Here is a 23339-nt window from a genome sequence, read left to right as displayed (position 1 = left end):
GCACGCTGGCATCTCTGTATTGAAAGGGGCACGCTGGCATCTCTGCATTGAAAGGGGGGAACGCTGGCATCTCTGTATTGAAAGGGGAGAAAAAACGGGAGCACGAAGCACAGAAGATATTTATGAGGGCCACCACATCAATAAAGGAGAATGCACTGAGAGCATCATATTTGGTGGCTAACCGCATTGCTAAGGCTAAAAAGCCATTTACTATTGGTGAAGAATTGATCTTGCCCTCCACTAAAGACATTTGCCCTGAACTTCTAGGAGAGGCTGCTGTGGAAAAGATAACACATGTGCCTTTGTCAGCTAGCACTGTGACTAGGCGCATTGAGGAAATAGCCGAAGACATTGAGGCACAATTGTTGGAGAGGATTAATACATCACCGTGGTATGCACTCCAGGTTGACAAATCTACAGATATCGACAAGGCACTACTAATTGTTTACGTGCGATATCTATATCAGGAGGATGTGCATGAGGATTTGTTATGTGCACTATCTTTGCCAACCAACACCACAGGAGCAGAACTGTTCAAGTCACTGGATGGTTATATATCAGGACAACTAAAATGGTCCTTTTGTGTCCGCATATGCACAGACGGAGCTGCTGCCGTGACCGGATGACTGTCTGGTTTAACTGCTCGGATTAAGGAGGTTGCACCTGAGAGTGAATCTACGCATTGTCTCGCTGGCAAGCCGAAAAATGTCACCAGAATTTAACAGCGTATTGATGGATGTCGTTAAAGTTATTAACCACATCAAAGCACACGCACTTAACTCGCGCCTGTTTGAGCAGCTTTGTGAGGAGATGGACGCAGAGTACAGAATACACAGAAATAAGATGGTTATCCAGAGGAAAATCGCTTACCAGAGTATTTGAATTACGAGAGCCATTGCAAAGATTTCTCTCAGAAAAGAAGTCACCGCTGGCAGCACATTTCAGTGACAAGATATGGGTCGCAAAACTGGCTTACCTGTGTGACATATTCAGCCTGCTCAATGAACTCAATCTGGGCCTTCAGGGGAAAATGACAACTGTTTTCAAGTTGTCAGACAAAGTAGCTGCATTTAAAGCCAAACTGGAGTTGTGGGGACAGCAGGTGAACAGAGGAATTTTGGACATGTTTCAGACATTAGCAGGGATTGTAGACGAGACTGAGCTTGAACATTCATTCTGCCAGTTGGTGCACGATCACCTGTCTTTGCTTTTAAAAGAGTTTGAGCGCTACTTCCCAACCACAAAAGACCCACGAACTGATAAGGAATGGATCCGCGACCCATTTGCCAACAAATCAGGCGGATATAGCATGTCTATGCAAGAAGAACTGCTGGAGATTGCAAATGACGGTGGCTTTAAAACTACGTTCGAGACAACAACTCTGCCGGTGTTCTGGATTAAAGTCATGGCGGAATACCCCGAGATTGCCACCACAGCACTTAAATCCCTATTGCCATTTCCGACAACCTATCTGTGTGAAGCGGGGTTTTCTGCAGTGACAGCAACCAAAACAAAACAACGGAATAAACTGGACATAAGCAACACACTTCGGGTGTCATTGTCTCCTATTACCCCCAGATGGAACCATCTCGTTGGAAAGAAACAAGCTCAGGGTTCTCATTGATTTGGCATTCTAGTGAGTTAAATAAAATAAATCACTTTATATTCATTTTTTGGTGTAGCTGTATTTTATTTTGAAGGCATGTTTAAATACAATTAAATTAAAATTATCAAATCAAAACAAGCGGGCCACGGAAAAATTATCAAACATTTACCGGTCCGCAGCGATAAAAAGGTTGGGGAGCACTGCTCTAAGGGACAACTACAAAGAAATCAAAATCAAAACATTTGCCCAAGGACACAAGGCACTAAGCAGACAGTCAGCATGAATGAGCAATGTTCAGCAAAAGACCACAATCAACTGGATACCACTAGAAGGTCCAGGAAAAAAAAGGTGTTAAAATATTCATGACTGGGAGAGACATGGGCTCTAAAAGAAGTGGTCTTCAGAGGAGATATGGTAGCTCTAAAAGGAAGTGGACATCAGAGGAATATATGGTGGCTCTAAAAGGAAGTGGACATCAGAGGAATATATGGAGGCTCCATGCGGACAGATGTTTTCTAGAGGAATGTACAGGGGCTCTCCAGCATGACTTACGGAAGAACATATTGGGGGGACCAAAGCAATTGTCTTTGAAAAGCAACCTACTGTAATTGAGCTATCAGCTGACTTTGATCTCAAGTGAAATGGCTCAACAAACGGAGGCCCCAGAATTAGTGATATCTCTGTAGGAATGAAGGACGCTAGAGGCAAAAGACTTGTTTCTTCTGGACATGTGGAAGAGTCAAAAATGTGGGGATGTGTGTGTGTGGGGGGGTGGTGTTTCCACAATAACAGACTTTCCGTTGTGAGCTCAGTGATTTAAGTTGAATTGGTTGGTGTCCTTGATGTTATGGTCCAATTACTCTTTTGGAACTATTCTGTTTCCACACATTTCCAGGGGTCTGATCTAGGAATGCTGAATGGAGGTGCAAATTCTTGGGTACTTTGCCCTGGTAGTCCTTCACAGAGTTGGAAATTTTCAACTATGTAGTAAGGTGACATGGGCAATGTTTTGCAACATTAAAAGCCGTTCAAGCATCTCTCTGTAGGAGTCAAACGAAGCGAGATTCAGTATTTTGATACTGGACATTTGTATCTACACTATGAGTGATTGGGTGACCTCTGTAGATACCATATGCTAAGTGGAGACAAAATGTAATTTATATATAATATAAAGCGATGGATTAACTGCATACACGAAGACATGCAAGCCCGCAGGTATATGCCCCACTCACACCACAGACTCAAGTGTCAGTTGAAAGCGAGCAGACTAAGTCAACCCATTCCTGGATGCTATCTCCACCTCAATGTCCAACTAGCAAACCCAAAACAATCATTCTCAGGAGACTCAAATTCCCAAAAGTAAAACTTCATTGGATACACTATGTTGGTATTGAATAAGCAAAACCACCCCTGGTTTTCTTGCAAATGCTTGCCCAGTTTTAACGACAGCTTGCCTTTTCTCCCCACCCCAAGTGATCACATTGTCATGAGACATCCTTTTGTTATGGGAACAGTCCCATCTTTCTCAATCAAGCACCTGCAGTGGTGACCTTGATGATTGCCAAACTCTGCATACATTATTCACATTCCATTTCCTCCCTTCCAGTTCATTGGCAAGTTGAAGAGCATTAAAAGTTTGGAAGAAGCAGAGCAGCTCAAACTTTACAATATATTTGAACCTGATTGGTCATTGGGGGAGGAATCAAGTGATGAGTTAAGGGAGGAAAAAGTTGAACTTAAGGATTTTGGCACGCGATTTTCAGTTCTGGATTTGCATTACAATAACTTGTTCCTTCTAACAAAATTATACCTTACTCAGCAAATGGAGCCAAGTATCGTTTCTATTTACAGGTTTTAAGTGTCATAGACGAGATTTACAGAATACATACAAATTATGCAAGACGGCATAAATTACCAAGGGAGGTCTGTTAAGTTTTCCAAAAGGACAAGAGATGAATAAATGATCTACAAGGGAAGAGAAATTCAAATTCTAAAACGACTTCCAAGAAGGATCAGGGAAGAGAAAACAATCAATTTTTAACTATACAACTGATCAATTATGTCATGTTTAGATGGCTCAACCCAGGAATGGCGATTTCGTGGCAGGACAAAAAAAGTGAAATTGACAATCAACACCTTGGATAAAGGGCAGGAATTTTATGAGCGTTTTCCACTTTTCATGCCACACCAAGCAACAGAGAAGTGGCAATTGACAATAGAATCGGAGAAAGCCAGCAGTAGTCAAGAGAGCAAGAATGGCACAAAGCCACAGCAGTGTGAACCGTCCTTATACAGCTATGTTTATATAACAGTCAAAATCTGGACTGCTGTTGAGACCATGACATTGGCAGAAAGGGAGCTTAACCCCCAAAAAATGGACTGCAATTTCTCTTCCAATGGCAGTCAGTGTGCTAAATAAACAGACACACCATCCATGACCCGGGTAAATGTGAGAGCCAAATTGATCAATGATGCTTTAAAGGCAGGTATCTCTTCAATGGTAGTTTTTACACTCCGATGATGTTATAGCAGAGGCTAACGAAAGCTAAGTGGGTAATATATTTTACGTTCCGAAGATCGCAACATCTGTCTCTTCTTTCAAGGCTGATACATCATATACAGAGCACGCTCCTGATTTAACTGTGTAGTTTTTGTACTGCAGCAATAAAACGTTGCATTTCTGTCAAGGGCTGCTTTGCTGCTCTGATTGCAACTGTGCAGTATTTATATTTTGTTAAACCAATAGTTATCCAAAACAGGGAAAAAGCCATTTGTATTTCTCTTGTCCTGCCTGCTCACACACCAAACTTCCCTATATATTTTTTTCTGGTTAAGAGTTGCAACAGCTATTTTAAAACTTGGAAGGCAAACCTTTTATGAAAGTCAACCTTCAAATAGAGAAAGCCACCCAATTTCTTTTTCTTTTAAGCTCAACAAAGCGATCGATTCCTCATGTTTTAAGAGAGGAAAACCTTTTGTAAATCCCCCTTGCTGGAGAAAATTGAGCACTAGGGAGTCCCAGCTACAGGTTTTTTGCTTAAAACCCAAGAGGAACTCCTTGCAAAGCTTCTAAATAGCAGTGTTTCAAGCTCACCAAATGTTTTATTAAAAAACTTTGCCATGGACGAAACAGCAATCTTTACGGGCCAAGGAGCTCATACAATTGATCAGAGGGGGTACCACATCCATTTATATTCCCTCCAAGGGATATGCAAAGTGCAGGTGGGTACGTGCATCTTGGTAATTCACCTTGATGGAAGCGAAGCCCCAACCATTAATAATCCCCAAGGGAAAGAAGAACAAAATCGAAAGGGTTTCAGGGATTTACATCCTTGAAACTGAGGCGGCCTGGTGCACCCAAGGAAGTAGGTGGAGCTAATGCTCCCACTAGTTGCAGGAGTTGGTCAAAGAGGTAGAATGGTCTGGGATTCAGCCAACACTCACACAGTACCAAAGATAGGACAAAGTTTCTTGCCCAGGGCAGAATCAACCAAATTATGATACCTGCAAGAATGACAGGATACCTGCAGACACTGGGCATCCCAATTAACAAGCTGTTCAGGGACCATCTCCACATCGAAGTAAAGGAGTAAACTGAAAACAGAATGGCAAGAAACGAGTGTGGGAACGCCGTGAAGCTTAGCCTGCCAGAGACTTAGGTCAAGAAGGCATTACTGACAACTGGGTTGCAAATACAACAAGAGCAGGATACATGGACTCTTTTAAGGAGACTTCCATTGATATGCATCAGGGATTGGGACCAATCTTCCCTCTAACCTGCGCGGCCGCACACGTGACAAGAAAACACCTCGCAGCCGTTTCCAACTGCCGCGCAGTGATTTTTAATGTCACAGCATGGTGTACATTTGATGGAAATCAAGCCCTTGGACTCTGGACTTTAGTCCGGAGAGTGGAGACTAGATGTAGGTTGAGCGACATTAGGTGAGTGTCAAATGACAAGCAGTAGGCGGGACACTACAGCAGTCGGGGAGCAACTGAGCCATGCCCGCATCCTTGAAAGTTGGCTAATTGCCTAGTTGCGATGCTACTCAAAGCAGCGAATCTGGCAGTGTGTTCTGCTAATATTTGAGTCAGAGTATTTGTAGTGAGTAGGCCCTAACAGATAGGCCTCGTATTTTTCGTTTATTTGCATATTTGCTGTAGAGAACTGGTGTCGAAACGTTAAGGTTAAGCTAATGAGAAGACTGGAATAAACATCGATACGAAGAAAAAGTGCAGCTTGAAGTTTAAACCTGGTTGAGAGTAGAGACTGAACTGCCGACTTCATCTAGAAAAGAATTAACAAAACTGGGCATCTTCACTTATCATGAAAGTAGCGACGACGTTGTTTGCCAGATATGCCAAGAAGCTTGTACAGGCAGCGCATTCACCACTGGAAAACGATGGAACAATTGGAAAATCAATTATTTGAAGCGTCTTATCAATCAGAAGATTCACCTGGATTCGGTCACTAAACTACGATGCCAGAAATCTGGAGGGCTGCAGAAGCTACTGACTGAAAGTGCAGAAGACGAAGAGAACAGAAAAGAAGTTTCACTGCGAAGAAATTCCAATGCTGATGAAGTCAAAAGTTTTGATTGATAATGTGTTACTGATTGTAAACATGAACATGTCGATATTATCTGTTTTCTTTTATTTTGTTAATAAAATTCTTTTCCCATCCAAGTTTTTTTTTTACTATGGAGAAATAATAGGAAGGAGTATTAAGTATGTTTACTTGCCAAAAATAAAAAAAAATATGCATCTGTTGTGGGGAAAATAGAAAGGAGTATCAATTATATTCACTGCCTTATAGAAAATAAAAAGTGGGGTGTTGAAATAAATGTGAAGCAGTGTTTCAAGCTCACCAAATGTTTTATTAAAAAATTTTAACGAAACGGAAGTCTTTACGGGCCAAGGAGCTCATACAATTGATCAGAGGGGGTACCACATCCATTTATATTCCCTCCACGGGATATGCAAAGTGCAGGTGGGTACGTGCATCTTGGTAATTCACCTTGATGGAAGCGAAGCCCCAACCATTAATAATCCCCAAGGGAAAGAAGAACAAAATCGAAAGGGTTTCAGGGATTTACATCCTTGAAACTGAGGTGGCCTGGTGCACCCAAGGAAGTAGGTGGAGCTAATGCTCCCACTTGTTGCAGGAGTTGGTCAAAGAGGTAGGATGGGTCTGGGATTCAGCCAACACTCACACAGTACCAAAGATAGGACAAAGTTTCTTGCCCAGGGCAGAATCAACCAAATTATGATACCTGCAAGAATGACGGGATACCTGCAGACATTGGACATCGTGATTAACAAGCTGTTTAGGGCCATCTCCACATCGAAGTAAAGGAGCACATCAAAAACAGACTGGCAAGAAACGAGCTTGGGAACATCGTGAAGCTTGCAGAGCTTGTGACTTGGTTCAATTAGGCATGGGACAAAATTACTGACAATTGGATTGCAAATGCAATAAGAGCAGGATATGTGGACAGAAGGTGCTCTTTTAAGGAGACTTTTTTTAAAAAATAAATTTGCAATTTTTTTTCTTTAAAAAAGAAAACAAGATAACACATACAGAACAAAAAGCAAGGAGAAAAAACAACTTTCTTATCTTTTAAGGAGACTTCCATTGATAAGCATCAGCGATTGGGACCCATGGTTTTAAACAAAATGGACCCGCAAGAAAGTCAAGACTGGAATTCGGGGTGGAGTTTTGATGATGTTCCAGAAGATGACATATTTGAATACATCGTTGAATTTGAATAAATTGATTCTTGTACCAGTTTCCAACAAAACCTGGGTGGGCGTGGCCAACCGAACCCTCTCCAGCCACACCTACCCAGATTTGGGGGCTCCCCGTGTTTTCTGTGGGAAACACGGGGAGTGTTTCCTCCTCTTTTTCTTCTCCCTCTCCTTTCTCTCTTCCCCATTCTCTCATTTCTCAATTAGCTATCAAGTTTTTGAAGTCTTTTCAATGTTGTATAAAAGAGGCTTAACATACAATGAGGAACGAGCCAGGCCGGTTATAAGATCACGGGCAAAACAACAAACAAATCTGGTTGATATAGCAGATGTTCCTGTGATGCGGAGGAGGGATGTGTGGTGGGAAAATGTGGCGGACATCGAAAATGTCATTCCCTGGATATGAGTAGCCCAAGCTGTGCACAATAGAGAAGGGAGCAATAGGAGTTAAACCTCCATCGATTAACATGTCCGAAGCAAAAAACGGCAGAGCTAATTACATGTGGGTGGGTGGGCCTATCACCGCGCAATGGCCAAATTGATCAATGAAGCATAAAAGCAGGTATCTCTTAAATGCTGGGTTTTACATTCCAATGATGTTAGCAGAGGCTAACAAAAGCTAAGTGGATAATACAGTACTGTGCAAAAGTTTTAGGCAGGTGTGAAAAAATGCTGTAAACAAAGAATGCTTTCAGAAATAGGATTAATGATTTTTTTTTTATTTTTATCAATTTTCAAAATGCAAAGTGAGCGAACAAAAGAAAAATCTAAATCAAATCAATATTTGGTGTTACAACATTTTGCCTTCAAACCAGCATCCATTCTCCTAGGTACACTTGCACAAAGTCAGGGATTTTGCTGGATTATAGTCAGGTGTATGATCAACCAATTATACCAAACAGGTGATGATCATCAATGTCACATGACCCCAAGCCGTGGATCAGAAACAACTGTGTAGGTGGCTTAAAACTGGGTGAGGAACAGCCAATCTCTGCTACCAAGGTTGTGAAAGACAGTTTCATGTCATGGCAAGATTGAGTACAACAAAACTCCCACATCAACAAGGTCTCTCCCAGACAAATTTTTCAAAGCAGACTGGGGTTTCAAGATGTGCTGTTCAAGCTCTTTTGAAGAAGCACAAAGAAACGGGCAACGTTGAGGATCGCAGATGCAGTGGTGGCCAAGGAAACTTAGTGCAGCAGATGAAAGAAAACATCAAGCTTATTACCCTTCGAAATCGGAAGATGTCCAGCAGTGCCATCAGCTCAGAACTGGCAGAAACCAGTGGGACCCAGGTACACCCATCTACTGTCCAGAGAAGTCTGGCCAGTCTCTTCATGGAAGAGTTGCAGCCAAAAAGCCATATCTACGACGCGAGAACAAGGCCAAATGACTAAAGTATGCATAGGAACTGGGGTGCAGAAAAATGGCAGGAGGTGCTCTGGACTGATGAGTCAAAATTTGAAATATTTGGCTGTTTGCAGAAGGCAGTTAGTTCACCGAGGGGCTGGAGAACGGTACAATGATGAGTGTCTGCAGGCAACAGTGAAGCATGGTGAATGTTTCTTGAACGTTTGGGGCTGCGTTTCTGCAAATGGAGATGGAGATTTGGTCAGGATTAATGGTGGTCTCAATGCTGAGAAATACAGGCAGAAACTTATCCATCATGCAATACCATCAGGGAGGCGTATGATTGGCCCCAAATTTATTCTGCAGCAGGACGACACCAAACATACAGCCAAAGTCATTAAGAACTATCTTCCGTGTAAAGAAGTACTGGGATGGCATGCGTCTTTGTTTTTGTATTTACAAATGAAGTCTGCCTTTTGAAACTACCTTTGAGGGAAAAAAAACCCTTTGGAATTTTTATTACTCTCTCTGAGGGAGACCGGGACCTCCCCTGCTACATGGTCTTCCTGGACTTTGACTATCTGATTTTCTTCTTTCTGGTTTGCCTCGGTGCCTTGGAACTGTGAAGGAGAGTTAACTCTTCGCTTTCGGATTTGCTCGCCTCTCGGGATCGGCACAGCTGCGCAATCCTCAGATGCCATCTTTTTTGAAAAAGACTTACACACATCTCTGAATTTAGACAAATGGGGCCTAAGAAACCACCAACGGGGCAAGTCATTTTCAGCTCCCGCATTTGCCACTTTCAGTCCAAGCATGCAGCAAACGAAAATTACTTCATTGTTACAGCAATAAGGGACTGGAGAGGGCCCAAAAGAACTATCTATTTCCCAAATGTTTCAAGAAATTATGAGGGGTCAAAATGGGTTGAAAAAAGAAATGACAGAGCTTAAAGAGGAACTCAAGAGACGTTAAACATCATATTGCAGAAAATAAATGAGAATTGTGGTGTTGGAGGAGGGAGCGGCTGGGCTGGGGGAAGAGGTCAAAGCAATCCGGAAGTGAATTGTAGACCTGGAAAACTTTTTGGCAAAAATAGAATTTGAAAGAATGTCCTTTTTTCTCAGATTCCAGAACTTACCAGAGACAGAAACTGAAGGTCTCAAGGATATTATGAGTACAATTTTAGCAGAATATACCAAGAGAGACAAAAAACAGTTGTGGTGGAACATGGATCTGGTTTATAGGATTAATTCAGCATATGCTAGAAGTCATAATGTTCCAAGGTGCATGTTAAATTCCTCAGGAGGGCCACAAGGGATGAAGGTGCTTGGGGCCCAAAGGGAGAGACCACTGAAATATAGAGATAAAGATGAAAAAATTACCATTCTTAAGCAGATTCCGAAAAAGATAAGAGAGAGAAGGAGGGAGTATTCCTCCTTATCAAAGAAATTATACAATAAAGGAATTTGGTTTAGATGGTTATTGCCAGAGGGAATGTTGATCTTCTGGGAAGGAAATAGGATTAGAATACAGTGCAGGAGGCCGAAGCCTTCATTAAAAAGCATTTCTCCCTCCTAGAGGACAAACACAGCGAAGGTAGTGAAAAGGGTAGCAAGGTACAAGATATGAGGGAGGGAGGGGGGGCTGTGGCTCCTTCTGGAGACAGGGAGGAAGGAGCAATATCAAAAAGGCTCAGGTCACAAAAATAAAAGTACTTGAAATATTAGTTAATTGTTGATATTCTAGAAAGTGACAAAGGAAAAATGATTGAACACATGGTTGACACAATATAGAAGACGACTGTTTTTTGCTTATCTTTTATATCTGGTTTTTAATATTGTAAAAATTGTGAGATTTGGATGGATTTCTACCACTAGCGTGGGAGCTGCCAAAATTTTCTATTCTACCCCTTTACCTTTCCCCATGTATGTTTAAAAACCAATAAAATTCTTTTTCGTATGAAAGTGTATCTAGAATTGCTGATGTATCTTGGAGGGGGGGGGGGGTTGTGATCTCCAGATGGGGCTTAAGAGAAGCCGTGGTTTTCCAGAAGGATGCATGGATATTCCACCAGGACAGATGCCTCCTGCAGCTATGTTATTGGAGGCGCCATGTGAGCGGGTAGTCTCTTAGGAGGGAGGGACTTACTCAACGATGAAAAGCCTTCATTGTCCAAGCATTTATATGGTTTCTCTCCTGTATGGTCTCTCTTATGTCAAGTTTTCAGGTCAACAGCTCCAGGGAGCATGAGCTGACGACTCCACTTTGAGGATGAAAAGGAAAAACTGACTACTGAGGATGAAGATGGATGTGATGGAAGCTTCATCAATATCACCCAAGAAAAAGACTCAAAAACAGGCTGACCTGCTCAAGTGATTGCAGATTATCTGGCCTATTTCATGAAGGCATTTACGGAGGTTCTTCATGGCCAAATATTCACAGGGAGCTGTGCGAGGTGTACCCTCCATGCAAAGAAAAACAACCAATCCTTAGAAAGTAAAGGTAAAAGCTAGTAGTAGAGCAGAAATCGCTGGTACGCCAAAAAAAAAAATCCACTAAATTCCACTTTATTTTGGCCATGTCATGAGATTAAGGCACTCATGCTATTGCTCAATGGCCAAAGGAAATGAGGTTATAAAAATATGGTGACTAGATACTATCAAAGCCACCACATCATGCCATCAAACACACCGGAAAACGTATTTATGTTCAGTCCGTGGTTTAAAAAAAAATTTTTTTAGGTCCGCCAACAGTGGCTAGATACCATCCAAGTGAACACCAGTCAAGAACTGAGGTCATTAGAGACTGGAAAACTTCTGGAAAAGTGTCCCTCCTCACAATCCAAAACTGTTTGCCAGATGGATTTTCCGGGAAATTCAGCCTTGTTGACCCATTCCCTATCCTGCGGGCAACAACTTTTAAGGCAAATTCGCCGTGTAAAATCTGCAATACAGATAATTCAAAAGAATACGGCGCGCTTGTTGGGTCCAGACTGGAGGTGGTTTCTGAAACTATTATGCATGTTCTAGCAAAGGAGAGTCGCCTTGGAAGTGTATGGAGGTTTGGTGACCTCCAGATGGGGCTTAAGAGAAGCCGTGGTTTTCCAGAAGGATGCATGGATATTCCACCAGGACAGATGCCTCCTGCAGCTATGCTATTGGAGGCGCCATATAAGTGGGGAGTCTCTTAGGAGGGAGGGGGCTTACTCAACGATGAAAAGCCTTCATTGTCCAAGCATTCATATGGTTTCTCTCCTGTACGGTCTCTCTTATGTCAGGTTTTCACGTCAACAGCTCCAGGGAGCAGGAGCTGACTGGGCCCTCCATTTTGGCATCATTTCGCTACTGACAAATGAAGTAATTACCTCTTGTGATGAAAATGAAGGACTGGCTACTGATGATGGTGAAAGACGTAAGTTATGCAGAGGCCTTAGACCAAACACACGTGGCACTCTACTTCGAAAGAATGATTAGAAGTAGCCTATGCCCAGAAATGGAAAAACAAGTTAACCCCAAGCGAAGAGGAAATAATAAGAAAGGTGATGGACTGTGCCGAAATGGACAAATTAACCAAAGAAATCCAGGGAAAAGAAGAATCAGAATTCTATCAGATATGGGATAAATGGTATAGGTGGATGGAGGAAAGAAATAGGAATCCTAGGCGATAAATAAACAGAATGTGGTAGCTCTCATAGATGGCTGTCGGTGTTAAATGTTTATCCATTGAATAATATAAATACGAATGTCTCTTGATAAAAGTACTCTCAGAACAAATGTAGCTAAAGGAGAATGTGGGTATCGTTTTTGATTTAAAATGCACAATTTAATGTGAATGAAGTATAAAGAATGATTGTAGTAATGCACGGAACTCAAATGTAACCAATTGACATGCTAGCTGGCAGTTGTATTGAAGAGTGTTTTGTGTGTGTGTTATTTGTCTAATTAAAACAATAAAAAAAAAGAAGTAGCAAATGTCGCTAAGCTGTTGGTCTACTTGCTACTGGCTTGATCATCAAAGACTTGTTTAGTTGACCACAATAAAGTCAAGAGAGCCCAGGAAAATATTATTAAGTCCCTAAATGAGTGGTTCCCAACATGGGGCCCATGCCCCACAGGGGGGCAATCCGAAAATGAGCTGTTAACTTAATTTTTGAAAGCCCGCTAATTATTCTTATATATTTGCGATGAAACAAGTGTTTCATTTATACATTGTTTTCTTAAAAGTGCATTTCCTGAGGCCTGGTATGAAAAGGATATCCCAGTTTGGGGGAGAGGGAGGAGCAACTGCCAATCAAATGGACCCGTCTCTTTTGAAAACCACCACTAAAAGAGCGGTAGCTAGTGTTTGCGGGAGTGGCTTCCGCGAGGCCATTCCGCATGGATGGCAGGTGCAGGTGGGGTATTTGTTCCCCTTGGAGGAAATGGCGGGAACCGAGTGGACAGGCGCTTCAAAGGCCTTATTTTAGGGGAAGGGATTATTTTAGCTCAAAAGCCCGATTAAGTTTATTATCGAGAGGTCTTGGTTTCGGGGAAACAAGGTACCACCAGACCCTCCTGTTAAAGCCTACAGCCGGTTTGTCAATCGGTTAGCCCTGCTGACTAGACAAGACAATGAAATCAAGCCACACGCTAAGGATAAAGCACCTTTCGCTGATTGGCTTAAATTACAAAATCTATAGATTCAGAAGATTTTAAAGATTAATATACAATTGAAACCAGAGTTGTTTCTTTTGGGACGAATTCAAAAATTAGGAAAAGGAAAAGCCATGGAACTTTGTATAGATACAACAGCAATCTCTGGAGCAGAGTATGAAAGGTTATGTTGGATTAGAGGGCAGCCAAAAAAGTTATTAACTAAATTCTGCATTTAAAAAGTAGTTCAGCCTCTTTTTGGTTATTGTTGTGGGCCACCAGCAGAGCTGGCAGCAGATTCGGACAGCGAGAGGAGGTTGGGGAGGAACAGTTAAGAAACAATAACAATGGTCAATTTGGGAATAAAGTTGAGTGACCAGACGTCCCGCTTTTGGAGGGACAGTCCCAATTTTTAGCAATTTGTCCCGCATCGTTTTTAAAAAGTCCCGATTTTTGGAAAGAATGCACAACAAGCTAGGGAACAGTGGGAGAACGGGAAGGGAATATAGTTTTCGGCGGCCATGTGGCTATTTAGCCAGGATATGATACAGAAGGATGCTGACAGACTAGAACATTGGGTGCCATCCAGGGGTAGGTTCCGGCAGTCACTACTGCCGGTTCGCTCGTGGCTGCGCCCCATGCACGCATGCACAGTGCCATAAAAATTATTCTGCGCAGGAGCAAAAAACAAAATGGCGCCGCCCAAAGATCTGGTTCAGAGGCATGGCAGACCTGCGTTGCTGCCAGTACCAGTGACGACAGCAATCTACTAAAAAAAAATCACTCCAATGAGAAATATGCCAAAGAATAAAATAATACTATACATATTTTTATTTATATTTGTAAATTGTACTTATGTTGAAATTTAAAAAAATATATTACAATACTATTTTTGCGTTCTAGCAGCCAACTCATCCTCCTTCCTAGCACTCTGCATTTTATGCCCAATAATCAGTTTTGCAGAAATCCTCATTATTATCCCCACCTCTAAAAGCCTTGCCGCAAATGTCTTAAAATCATCAGAATCTAGATAAGAATCCTAGGTTTCATCTGGCAAGCAATCTTTCGATTTGTTTTACCAGCCTTAGACACTGCTGATCTCTGGCAACCGGATGGTGTTAAAAGACACACACTTGCCCATCTGCATCTCCAAGTCAAAAATCACATCTTCGATCAGTTGTTAGATCGTGTCAATCAACACCGGGAAAATGCATTCATACAATATGCTAAATTTGATCAACAGCAAACTTATTCGTAAATTGGAACTGGGTTACCCGTGGTTGCCATCTCTTAGCGATTTCTACCAGTGGTAGGAGGTTCCGGGCGGTACGCCCCGGTACACCCCGCTCTAGTTTCTTACTCTCTTTTTAAGCTAGCGGGGCACAGCGTACGGTACGGCACCTACAAGACACTCCGTCCGATCCCGTTGCAGCGTACCAGTTGTGACGGGATCCCGAACCCACAACTGGTTTCTATCAATCCCAATTCTATTCGGCAGACTGGGTATGTTATGTGTCCTATCAGCCAAAGAATGTCAGCTGGTGGAGACAGACTAGTGGTGCCTTTTCTTCCATAGTTCCTGTCCTCTAGAATATTCTTCCCTCTGGAGATTAAAAGGAACCCAACTGATTGAAGCCTTAATGAAAGGGACAAAGACCTAGTTATGTGACTGGGGCCCCAGCAGGGATGGGTCCTGGATCCCGTCGCAACTGGTACGCTGCAACGGGGCTGGGCGTCCATCATGTGCACACGCATTGTGGACACATGCGCATCAACGCCCTGCGACGCTCCAGCTGCTAGGTGGAGCGGCCCGTTGGGTCAAATACATGTAAGGAGGATAGCACCGTACTGGAACGGTACCTGGTGCTCCCAGCAGGCACTTTGGTACGTACCGGCTGTAACCCACCACTGGGCGCCAGGCATGTTAAGACCCTATTTCCTAGTTATAATCCATTTTAAAGTGTTCTCAGCTACTGCAGAGTTACTTAAAAATGGAGCCTTCCAAAGAACCAAAACCAACAGCACGCATCAGGGCATAAAGTAACTGAAAGAAGCCATTTTAGACTAGAAAATTTGGCAAACTACCACAGGGTGGGCAATAAGTTTCCCAAGGGGTCACATGAGAAACTGGGACTGTTTTAAGAGACCACAGCCTCTCCTCGTACACCAATTACAACGATGGGGCCCGTAGCATGCATCCTCTGCCAACACCAATGAGATTGGCCAAATCCCTCAGGTAGCTTGGAACAATAAGGGCTTCAAAGGTCGCTACCAACACCTTTGAACTGCACCTGGAGGCAGACTGGCAGCCAATGCCAGCTCACAGAGCCGTAGCATAGCATGGGACCATTCTTGGGAGGGGGGTGTTGCAAGAGTTGCCCCATCATTAGATTAGCTGCATGGAATGTTGAAATGTCACAGGAATGTCTAGCTCTATCAGCGCAATGTCGTTGATCCCCTGTGGAGGGATTCTAATCCTGGGGGGACGAGGATTCATTTTAATTCAGTGCAACTGTATTGCGTCGGGCAGTAGAAAGGTCTGTGGCGCCCAACACCATTTTCCATACTTTCAAGGAGCTGCAAACAACCTGCAGCACCCAAAGAATCTTTCAAACACAGCTGTACCCCCAGAACTCGTATTTTTAAAAAATATGGAATCCTACTGCTCCTTCCACAGAGAAATCTAAACCACAATATGCAACTTCTGAAGGTCCCTGATCGTACAATCGTACCTGGCACAATGTGGCCTCCATATATTCCTGAAACATTTTGGAAGGTCACCAAAAACCATGGTGACTAGACACCATCAAAGCCAACACCAGTCAGGACATAAAATAGCTAAAATAAGATGCACAAGAATGGAAAACGTGGTGCAGAGAATCACCAGTCATAGGATACAATTAATTGGAGAGCATCGTCACCATAATGAACTTTTGTGAGAGGCTCCTCAAGCAATAGATCTGCTTTATCTTACTGACTATATCCAGGGCCTAAGACATCTTCTCCAATATTCTAGTGGCCTGAAAAGACTTCCCCACAAATTCCATATAAAGTATCCCGATAAACCCCATTGAACTTTCAGTGGTTATTTATATTTGTCTTTGCTCTCCTCTTAAGGACTAGTCTTTTCCAAGGGGAGAAGAATGTCAGGCCTGCCATCTTCAGCATCTTCACTTTGCTAACACTTTACCATAAAGCGCAAGGGAAGGAGAAGGCATTGGCGAGGTAAAGGTTGGGCATGGGAATGAGTAAGAGGAGAGACAACCTGACGGAAACCAGATGCCTCAATCCAGAATACACCGGCCCGAGAACAGAATGGGAAACTACATCAAGAGGTGCCAAACATCAAAGCCATTCCCAAAACATAAAACAAATGCTATTGGACACTGATGGGACTTAGTCAAGGGGGGGGGGGGCACCTATTATCTCTTACATATTTGATAAACTAAATAAAAAGAAAATTGTAAGATTTTGGTGGGAATACTCCGATCCCAATATTTTCTCCGTAGCCGCTTTAAAAGAACCTTTCACTCCTAAGAAATTGGAGTCGAGGGTTTTTCTTTCCCAATTGTCCAAGACAGGACACACCTGACACCACACCCTATACACAGCAATTGCCCTGTCTCATGAGCTCTCTCATCAGTCAGTTCTGCATCATTGGCTGCATAAGTCATCTTCAGACAGTTGCAGTGGTGCCAGTTTGTAGGAGGTGTGTGTCACTATGTGGAAATAAAGCAGCCTAAAGCAGCCAGAAAATCACACTTTCCTCCAGTAGTAAAGACTCACAAGGGTGAGTGGTTGGTGGTGCAGTTAGCAGTGGGGAACGAGTGGTCAGCAGCGAGTAGTAGCCTGTAAAAGCTTGTGTTGGCTCTTCATGTTTTGGACCCCACTGACTTAATGAGCCCATGACCATGTGGTGGCAACAGTGGGCTATCCAACTCAGGGTGGCAATCATACAAGTTACAGGAATCACTCCATGAAAAGATAACAAGCCTGGGTAAAAAAACATGCTGCAAAAGGAAGAAAATCTGGCTTATTGCAAAGCTTGGATGTTGCACAAGTTGGCCAAAGTGCTACTGCAGAAACCGGAGCTCATACAGAACTGGCGAAGACCACCAGGAATGGGAAATTTCCCAAGGGGCTACATGAGAAACTGGGACTGCTGTGGGGATCACTGCCCCTCCTCTCTACTGTGGGCTGGACAAAGACAGCTATGACCCATAGGCAGGTCTGGCCCACACTAAACATGGAAAAAGGCAGGAAGGACAGATTCTGCCTTAGAAGAGACTATTATTTTGATATGGACAGGAATCTTTTTGGGCTATTTGATCATTTGACTAGTTAACACTCTCATGAAGCCAGTTCTGTATATCAACAGTACAGAAAATACTGCAACAGCAAGGTGGTCTTCAATTAATTAAAAGAGGAAGAGGAAGAGCAGCACACTTGGAGGAAAAATGGACTTCCAGAAGAAAGTCTTCAATTGAAAAAGGAAGAGGAAAAATGGACTTCCGGAAGTCTTCAATTAATTAAAAGAGGGAGAGCAGCACACTTGAAGGAAAACTGGACTTACAGAAGAAAGTCTTCAATTAATTAAAAGAGGAAGAGGAAGAGCAGAACACTTGGAGGAAAAATGGACTTCCAGAAGAAAGTCTTCAATTGAAAGAGGAAGAAAAATGGACTTCCGGAAGTCTTCAATTAATTAAGAGTGAGAGCAGCACACTTGAAAGAAAACTGGACTTACAGAAGTCTTCAATTAATTGAAAGAGGAAGAGGAAAAATGGACTTCCAGAAGAAAGTCTTCAATTGAAAGAGGAAGAGGAAAAATGGACTTCCGGAAGTCTTCAATTAATTAAAAGAGGAAGAGCTGCAAACTTGGAGGAAAACTGGACTTCCAGAATATGCTATTAGAGGTCCAAAAACCTCACTGACCTCCTGAAAAGGTTACCCTGTAAATAACAATGACCAGAATAGAAGCCTCCTTCTACCAATCAAGGTTTGTCCTGTACCTTGACTCAGCAATTGCTGAGGGTGTTATTCCCTCCCATGATTAATACAAAAATGAGGGTGCATCTATTGTCCTCTAAGGGACAACTACAAAGAAATCAAAATCAAACCATTTGCCCAAGGACACAGGACACTAAGCAGACAGTCGGCATGAATGAGCAATGTTCAGCAAAAGACCACAATCAACTGGATACCACTAGAAGGTCCAGGGAAAAAGGAAGGTGCTAAAATATTCATGACTGGGAGAGACATGGGCTCTAAAAGAAGTGGTCTTCAGAGGAGATATGGTGGTCTCAAAGGAAGTGGACATCAGAGGAATATATGGAGGCTCCATGCGGATAGATGTTTTCTAGAGGAATGTACAGGGGCTCTCCAGCATGACTTGTGGAAGAACATATTGGGGGGACCAAAGCAATTGTCTTTGAAAAGCAACCTACTGTAATTGAGCTATCAGCTGACTTCGATCTCAAGTGAAAGCTCAACAAATGGAGGCTCCAGAATTAGTGTTATCTCTGTAGGAATGAAGGACGCTAGAGGCAAAAGACCAAGTATTGCAGCATCTGAAAGATATCGGACTGGCCACTCTCCAAGCTTGATAAAGGTCTGTAATTGTGAACTATTTTGAAGGACTGTCGGATGGGACTTTGCTTGAAAGGAATTCACTGTAAATTAAATAAAAGGAGTTTATCGGGATGAGGACTCGGCTTCGTGCTGCTGGGGAAGCCTCGGTCAGAACAGTTATTAGTTAATGGAATCTGCCTTTCTTAATCCACAGTATCAGCTCTGCAACATTGGCTGCATAAGTCACCTTGAGACAGTTGCGGTGGTGCCAGTTTGTAGGAGTTGTCACTATGTGGAAATAAAGCAGCCTAAAGCAGCCAGAAAATGGCACTTTCCTCCAGTAGTAAAGGACTCACAAGGGGGGAGTGGTTGATGGTGCAGTTAGCAGTGGGGAACGATGCAAGAGTGGTCAGCAGCGAGTAGTAGCCTGTAAAAGCTTGTGTAGGCTCTCATGTTTTGGACCCCACTGACTTAATGAGCCCATGACCATGTGGTGGCAACAGTGGGCTATCCAACTCAGGGTGGCAATCATACAAGTTACAGGAATCACTCCATGAAAAGATAACAAGCCTGGATAAAAAAACATGCTGCAAAAGGAAGAAAATCTGACTTATTGCAAAGCTTGGATGTTGCACAAGTTGGCCAAAGTGCTACTGCAGAAACCGGAGCTCATACAGAACTGGCGAAGACCACCAGGAATGGGAAATTTCCCAAGGGGCTACATGAGAAACTGGGACTGCTGTGGGGATCACTGCCCCTCCTCTCTACTGTGGGCTGGACAAAGACAGCTATGACCCATAGGCAGGTCTGGCCCACACTAAACATGGAAAAAGGCAGAAAGGACAGATTCTGCCTTAGAAGAGACTATTATTTTGATATGGACAGGAATCTTTTTTGGCTATTTGATCATTTGACTAGTTAACACTCTCATGAAGCCAGTTCTGTATATCAACAGTACAGAAGATACTGCAACAGCAAGAACGTCTTCAATTAATTAAAAGAGGAAGAGGAGGAGGAAAAATGGACTTCCAGAAGAAAGTCTTCAATTGAAAGAGGAAGAGGAAAAATGGACTTCCGGAAGTCTTCAATTAATTAAAAGAGGAAGAGCAGCAAACTTGGAGGAAAACTGGACTTCCAGAATATGCTATTAGAGGTCCAAAAACCTCACTGACCTCCTGAAAAGGTTACCCTGTAAATAACAATGACCAGAATAGAAGCCTCCTTCTACCAATCAAGGGTTTGTCCTGTACCTTGACTCAGCAATTGCTGAGGCTATTATTCCCTCCCATGATTAATACAAAAATGAGGGCGCATCTATTGTCCTCTAAGGGACAACTACAAAGAAATCAAAATCAAAACATTTGTCCAAGGACACAGGACACTAAGACAGTCGGCATGAATGAGCAACGTTCAGCAAAAGATCACAATCAACTGGATACCACTAGAAGGTCCAGGAAAAAAAGGTGTTAAAATATTCATGACTGGGAGAGACATGGGCTCTAAAAGAAGTGGTCTTCGGAGGAGATATGGTGGCTCTAAAAGGAAGTGGACATCAGAGGAATATATGGAGGCTCCATGCGGACAGATGTTTTGTAGAGGAATGTATAGGGACTCTCCAGCATGACTTATGGAAGAACATCGTCCTGTCTCCAACCTTTGCTTTTTGGCGAAGGTTGTAGAGTGTGGTGGCACAACAGTTCCCACGCCACTTGGAGGAAATTGATTATCTAGACCCGCGCCAGTCCGGTTTCCGGCCCGGCCACAGCACGGAGACGGCTTTGGTCGCGTTGCTGGATGATCTCTGGAGGGCCAGAGATGGGGGTTGTTCCTCCATCCTGGTCCTATTAGACCTCTCGGCTGCTTTTGATACAATCGACCATGGTATCCTATTGCGCCGTCTAGAGGGGTTGGGGGTGAGGGGTACAGTTTTGCGGTGGTTCTCCTCCTACCTCTCTGGCCAAGCGCAATGTGTGCTGACAGAGGGGCAGAGGCCGCTCACTTGTGGGGTGCCGCAGGGGTCGGTCCTCTCGCCTCTCCTGTTCAACACATATATGAAGCCGCTGGGTGAGATCATTCGTGGTTTTGGGGTCGAGTACCATCTGTACGCTGACGACACTTAGCTGTACATCTCTACCCCGAACCACCCCAACGAGGCCGTCGAAATGATGTCCCGGTGCCTGGAGGCCGTACGGGTCTGGATGGGCAGTAACAGACTCAAGCTCAACCCCTCCAAGACTGAGTGGCTGTGGTTACCGGCGCCCCGGTTCAACCAGTGGGTTCCATCACTGGCCATCGGGGGCGAACAGCTGGCCCCCGTGGAGCGGGCACGCAATTTGGGCGTCCTCCTGGATGCCCGGCTGTCAATGGATGACCATGTGACGGCCGTGGCAAGGGGGGCTTTCCACCAGGTTCGCCTGGTGCGCCCCCTATTGGACCGGAGCGCCCTGCACACAGTCACCCATGCGCTAGTGACGTCCCGACTGGACTATTGTAATGCCCTCTACATGGGGCTTCCCTTGAGATGCACCCGAAGGCTGCAGTTGGTCCAGAATGTGGCCGTGCGGGCAATTATGGGAGGTACTAGGTACTCTCATGTAACACCTCTCCTCCGCGGGCTGCACTGGCTACCTGTGGCTTTTCAGGTGCGTTTCAAGGTGTTGACTATCATCTTTAAAGCGCTCCATGGCACAGGACCTAGGTATTTGCGGGATCGCATCCTGCCCCATACATCCCTGCGGCCGATTCTCTCTCACAGGGAGGGACTCCTCCGGGTGCCGTCCACTAGGCAGTGCCAGCGGGCGACACCCAGGAGTAGGGCCTTCTCTGTGATGGGCCCGACCCTCTGGAATGACCTCTCCCCCGATATTAGAATAACCACCGATCTCCGCTCCTTCCGTAAGAAGCTTAAGACCCACCTGTTCAACTTAGCTGGCCTGGCCTAACTGTAGTTTTGTGTCCCTCTAGCCTGTATTTTAAATTTTTAGGGGTAGCTTTTTAGGTTGTTTTAATTTTTAATCATACTGTACAGCCTAGTATTTAATTTGATTTTACGGGTATCTAAGAATATTTAATTTTGTATACTGTTTTTATTGTGTGGTCTGTACACCGCCCCGAGTCTTCGGGGAGAGGGGGCGGTCTATAAATTTAATAAATATAAATATATATATAATATATATTGGGGGGACCAAATTGTCTTTGCAAAGCAACCCAATTGAGCTATCAGCTGACTTTGATCTCAAGTGAAATGGCTCAACAAATTGGAGGCTCCAGAATTAAGTGATATCTCTGTAGGAATGAAGGACGCTAGAGGCAAAAGACTTGTTTCTTCTGGACATGTGGAAGAGTCAAAAATGTGGGGACCTGGGGTTTTTCACAATGACAGACTTTCCGTTGGGAGCTCAGTGATTTAAGTTGAATTGGTTGGTGTCCTTGATGTTATTGGTCCAATTACTCTTTTGGAACTATTCTGTTTCCACACATTTCCAGGGGTCTGATCTAGGAATGCTGAATGGAGGTGCAAATTCTTGGGTACTTTGCCCTGGTAGTCCTTCACAGAGTCGGAAATTTTCAACTACGTAGTAAGGTAACCTGGGCAATGTTTTGCAACATTAAAAGCTGTTCAAGTATCTTCTCCGTAGGAATCAAACCAAGCGAGATTCAGTATTTTGATACTGGATGCACATGTGAAACTCGAAAAACTGTAATGAGTTCAAAAAGGTGATGAAAAGCAGAACAGCAACAATGTTTTGATTGCAGAAGAGCAGCAACAAATCAATTCTCGGCAGCTTTATCGCACACCATTTTTTAGCAGGGGGAAGGGGGATATGTGATGGTTAGTTTGGGACCTATAAGGATACATGAGGAACTGCCTTGTCCCAATTACATCAACCTGTCCCCACCTGGTCAAGCAGGGAGGGTATGCTACATGTCCCATCAAAGAGTGGTGTGCTTTAGGAGGCCCTTCTCAGCTGCTGTCCCCAACCTATGGAACATCTTATCCTCAGAGATGGGGTCCCTCCCCACTCTTCTGGTTTCCCAAGAGTATTAAGACCAAGAGTGTCAATTAGCATTGGGGGTTCGGTTTCTCAAAGTATGGTGCAGCCCTGGTAATTTATTTATTTATTTAATTAGATTTCTAGACCGCCCCCTCTCCCCTCTCCCCGGTAATGGTGGCTTGAGGACACTCCTGCTGTCTTAGCCTTCTGAATTTTATACACTGATTTTTATTTTTACTAGGAATTTTAACATGCTTTTAATTCTTTTTAATGTATGCTTTTATTCATGTATTTATATGGTTTCTTACGCTGGGTAAGTCACCCAGCATTATTTAAGTAAGATCGGCGGTGTATAAATTTAACGAATAAATAAATATTTTTTGGAATATTCAGGATGTCCAGAAATTTTTTTTTTTCAAAATATGAAGCATCACAGTGTGA

The 23339-nt window shown here is 43.5% G+C and overlaps 1 protein-coding gene across 1 annotated transcript in view; it reads left to right on the top strand.

Moving 5' to 3' along the window:
- LOC309394655 (UPF0739 protein C1orf74 homolog) overlaps nt 1-23339 on the top strand; it is a 369606-nt gene that overhangs the window by 80463 nt on the left and 265804 nt on the right. The gene's annotated exons all lie outside the window — the stretch shown is intronic.

The sequence above is a fragment of the Natrix helvetica genome, assembly GCF_964273705.1.
Source record: "Natrix helvetica genome assembly, chromosome: 6".
In the NCBI taxonomy this organism is placed as follows: domain Eukaryota; kingdom Metazoa; phylum Chordata; class Lepidosauria; order Squamata; family Natricidae; genus Natrix; species Natrix helvetica.
This window is presented reverse-complemented; position numbering and strand designations above follow the sequence as displayed.